The sequence below is a fragment of the Octopus bimaculoides genome, chromosome 21, assembly GCF_001194135.2.
Source record: "Octopus bimaculoides isolate UCB-OBI-ISO-001 chromosome 21, ASM119413v2, whole genome shotgun sequence".
NCBI classification, from domain to species: Eukaryota; Metazoa; Mollusca; class Cephalopoda; order Octopoda; family Octopodidae; genus Octopus; species Octopus bimaculoides.
In genome coordinates this window covers 38,026,954-38,032,634 of record NC_069001.1, presented here as the reverse complement: position 1 = coordinate 38,032,634, position 5,681 = coordinate 38,026,954, and positions in this window count along the sequence as shown.

Here is a 5,681-nt window from a genome sequence, read left to right as displayed (position 1 = left end):
CACACACACACACACACACACACACACACACACACACGCACACACACACACACACACACACACAAACATGCATACACACACACACACACACACAAAGATACATACGGAGTTAGTCTTTTACATTGAAGAAAATTTGCATTACTGTACTTCGATTTTGACTTAACCTAAATAAATCCTTTGCTAAAGAATGCAAACTAAAATTTTTCTATAACGAACATTTTCAAATCACGCAAGTAAACTGTCGTCTGCTTCTCCCATTTTATTATAACAAGATTTTCTTTTAGTATGGCGGCGATGGTGCAGTCTTTTTTTACTGTTACTTTGCAATTTTCTATCTTGATTCGTCGAAATACATCTAATTTAACGGGGCTGGTTTTTGTTTTTTTATATGAAAGCTTTTGTCTTTTTATTATAAATTATTAAGAACTAGAATTATATAAGGGTGTGTGTATGCATGCGTGTGTGCGCGCGCGAGTGCGTATGTGTGTATGTGCGTGTATGTAATACTATTTTCTCTACAGATAAGCTGCTTAATTTGATGCGGCATACATAGACAGACAGACAGATAGACAGACAGATAGATAGATAGATATATAGATAGATAGATAGATAGATAGATAGATAGATAGACAGATACATACATACATACATACATACATACATACATACATACATTATGTATATATTTATGTATATGTAACATAGAGACGCAAATAGCAAAGAATGTATAGCTAAATATATGATATATATATTGGTATATATATATATGTGTGTGTGTGTGTGTATTTGTCTGAGAGAGACAGATAGAGAAACAGAGAGAGAATATATAAACATGTGTGTGTGTGTCTCACACACGCACACATGTTTCCGTGACATCGAGAACAAAACAGCTTGCAGGTTTACCCAGTGCAACATTGTTGATTTCTCCCCTTCAATATCGAAACCCTTCCTTCAGAAGCTTTTAAATTTTGGCTAGTAATTATCCCCAATATCCATGATCTTGAGGTCAGAATCATGATGAACGCTAGAAAGTCCATCTTAGTTAATGATGATTCCTACAGGGTGAAGAAAGAAGGCGACCCACTGTTCGATATATCTATGGGGAACCACGACGGCACCGAGATCGCTAATCTTGTCGGATTATTCGTCTTGGATACCTTTCGGAAACGTATAACCCACACACACACACAACTCAGCCCTCTATAAGGACAACCGCCGGACAATCTCAAGCCATATGAACGGCCATGCCATAGACAAGTTCAAGAAAGATTTATCAAAGATCTTCAAAGACGTTGACCTATCCATAATAGTCATTAGCAACGTGACAAAGGTCGACTTCCTGAACGTAACCTCAGACCTGATAAATAGTAAGTACTACCCGTATAGAAAACTCAACGAAGGAATTGTGTGTTTACACAGAAACTCAAACCACCGCTATAATTAGAACCTAATGTCAAGAATCGGCAAGAGAATCTCGAAACATTCTGCAGAGATCTTCAACAGGACCACCCCCATTACGAGACTCATAAGGGCCGGTTCCAGATTTTCATGGTTTATATATTCTCCACCTGGACAGGACGCTAATCCATCACAGGATTACTCCTTTTTACCAGCTGAGTGGACTGGTGCAACGTGAAATGTAGTGTTTTGCTCAAGAATACAACACATCGCCCGGTTCAGGAATCGAAACCACAATCTTACGATCATGAGTCCAACACCCCTAACCACTATGCCATGAGCCCCTACTTTCGCTGTAGCAAAAGATGTCCGAGGAAGAGGCCAGCAGATTTGACGACCACACAGCGCGGCCAAAACCCACACTGCTCCTTTGGTGTGCCCACGCGGACTTCTGCATTTTACATTTATATACACACAAAATAACTCCATCAGAAATTCCAGGAATCGTTTTGACATAACTAAAGCAGCTTTGTCACTTTGTTAGGAACCAACTTAGATTCTTCGACGAAGAACTTATATAAATTCCAAAGAACGCACGCACACACATACACATATTTAAACATAAAAATACATGCATATACACATACATATACATAGAGTGGAAGACAACTTGCCCAGTAGACCGCGCAGTAGGACTGAACCCAAGACCTCGTGGTTGAGAAACAAACTTCTTAACTACACAGCCACGCTTGCGTCTATTAATGTTAAAATTATGCAAATAAGACTAGCCTGAAATTTTAAATTGACGTGGAACAAGAAAGTGGGGGGGAGGGGGAGGGAGAGAGGGAGGGGCGTTTGGTAATGGAATAATGGAAAAACTTTCTGTAAATATCGATTATCTTGTGAAATTCTTCGTTGAATAAAACGGCGACATTTTCACAAGGTTTTCTCTATAAATAGGTGAAGAACAGAGAAATATATTTGACTTCATCGTTCTTACAATTGTATTCAGTCACTGTTGTAGCTCTTCTTCTTCTTCTTCTTCTTCTTCTTCTTCTTCTTCTTCTTCTTCTTCTATATATATATATATATATATGTGTGTGTGTGTGTGTGTGTGTGTGTGTGTGTGTGTGTGTGTGTGTGTATACACACACACACACACATATATATATATGTATATATGTAAATAAATATATACATATATATATATATATATATATATATGCACATATATATGTATAAATAGAGAGGGAGAGAGGGGGATAGAAGGGACAGAGAGAGACGAGAGAGTGTTGGGTCAATAGAAAGACAGAGAGGGAGAAATAAAGAGGGGGAGAGCCAGGCAGAGAGAGAGGGGTGGGATATCTGGTGACAAGGGCGTGACAGTCAGACAGACCGATAGATAGTCAGACAGGCAACAAGGCAGACAGGCAACAAGGCAGACAGACTAGATAGATAGATAGATAGATAGATAGATAGATAGACAGATAGATAGATAGATAAATGTGAAGAGACTAATATTAGTTTCATTTTCCAGCGTGTATGGGAGGCAACTCTATGCATGTTCCTGCGTTGTTGTGACCTCATCAGAAAAGTATAACCTTCATAGTTCTCTGTGAATCGTTTGTTTTTCTCAACAGTTACACAACAACAGAACTGAGACATAAAATAAACTGATCAAAGAGATCAATTCTAGTATAGTGCATAAACTTATGGTAATATAAATATAATATAAGGCAATAATAATACAAGAATAATGCAATAATAAATATATAATTGAAATATATCATAGTTTCCATGAATTGAACAATGTATTGTTGTGAATATTAAAGGTTAAAATTGTGCATATATTGATCTCTACACACATATATGTATACATGATATACATATACATAAATACATATGTATATATTTATACATATGTGTGTGTGTGTGTATGTATGTATGCATGCACATGTTCATATACCTATATACGTATATATATACTTGTATACGCATATATTAAATATACATGTACACATACGTGAATATATATCTTTATATATATATATATATATATATACACACACACACATTCACATATGTATGTATACATTTGTCCATATAATCACACACACACACATATATATATGTGTGTGTGTAAGAGTATATATTTATGCGTACGGGTGTATGCACACACACAGTATATATATATTTATATATATACACATATATAAATGTATGTTTAAGTATATATTTGTGTGTGTGTATATATATGTACATGCAATTCCATATGCATACATACACACATATGCATACATACATACATACACACATACATACATACATACATACATACATACATACATACATACATACATACATACACACATACAATGCATACAATACATACATCGCACTAAGTACCTTCGAAGGTGTTTCAATCCGAAGAAATCACTTCTGAAGTTGTGAATAAAACAAAAACCACCGGAAAACGATAGAAGCGAAACAATATTGGAGAGAAATGTTTTTAAAAATGAATGAATTCGTGTTTAATAAATTCATTGTCGAGAGAATATTAACAAAATGTGTAGAATTGTGTTGCTGAACAAACAGAGAGGAATACGTTTTAGAGAAAACTGTGATATGATAATCGCAAAGAGGGGGGGGGGTTATATTTTGTTGCCGGAGTGTTATATAAAGCAGAGATGTAATAGGAGCGAAAAATAACACTTCGTTATTCATCTGATGGTTTTGGCGGTGCAGGAATATGTTTAATTGTATGCACAATGGATAGTGTAAGGTGGCAAGTGGAGTTTGAAAAGGTGTGGAGGGAGCATGTTTGCATGTATCTGTCTATCTGTACATGCATAAGTACGTATGTACGTACGTACGTACGTATGTATGTATTGTATGCATTGTATGTATGTATGTATGTATGTGTGTGTGTGTCTGTATGTATGTATGTGTGTGTATTCGTTATACGAAATTGAAAGAGCATTAAACTAAAAGACACCGTTAGATGACTTGATGCCGTAGAATTGTCTGAGATAAACTCTTCCCATACACATGTTATATTACACAATATACATCGGAATTCGACCCGAAAGTGATCACGAGAGCGGTAGATATACGTATTTCGCTGCAGTTGCAGCTTGTCAGTACTGCGCATTCGAGTCGCTTTCGAAAGGAAATCGAGAACTCTTGGCTGAAGTAAAATGAGAGAGTAAAAAGTCGTTTGCAGAGTTGCGATGGCGTGGCTCAAGTGATGGGGAAAGCAAAAACTGACAGGAATAGAGGGACATAGATGGACATGTTGAATGCCGTAACTAGCGGCATCATCATCATTGTCATCATCAACATCATCAGCGTCATCATTACCATCACCATCAGCTTCTTCATTATCATCATCGTCATTGAAATCTTTTTGCTGACGATTCAATGTTTGTGTGTGTGTGTGTGCGTGTGTGTGTGTGTGTGCGTGTGTGTGTGTGCACGCGTGTTTAGTTGTGTACGCGTGTATGGCTGCGTGGGAGGTGTGTGGGTGAATGGGGTTGTTGAGGGTGATAGGGAGATGGGTGGGGGGTAGAAGGTGGTATGGGGAGAGGAGGAGGTGGACGGTAAACAAAACAAAACGAAAACAAAAACAAGAGAATCAGAAAACTGGAAAGAACAAAAGAGATTCCTGTAAGTTTCCCTCCATTGTTGGGTCTGGGGAGAGGATTAGTGGCGACGACAATGGAGGCATCTACCACCACCACCACAACCACTACTACTACCAACACCAACAACAACACAACCACCACAACCACTACTAATGCTACTACACAACACAATAATAATAATAATAATAATGATAATAATAATAATGATAATGATAATAATAATAATAATAATGATAATAATAATAATGATAATAATAATAATTCCACTACTACTACTACTACTATCTCTACATCTACCACTGCTAATGCTACTGTTAGTGCCATCACCATTATTATCACTACTATTATTAGTAACACCACCACCACCACCACCACTACTACTGCTGCTACTACTACTACATTACATTGTTTCAAACTGCTCTGCTTTGACAATCAGGTGTTAGCTATTGTGAATGCTACATAATAGAGTAGAGAACCTCCATGCCGCCGCCGCCACCCTCCACCACCACCACCACCACCACCACCACCACAATCATCGCTACCACCATTATCACTATCACCGTCATCAGTACCGCCACCGCCACCACTATCACAACCATCACCACCACCAGCGCCACCGTCCCCGCCGCCGCCGCCATC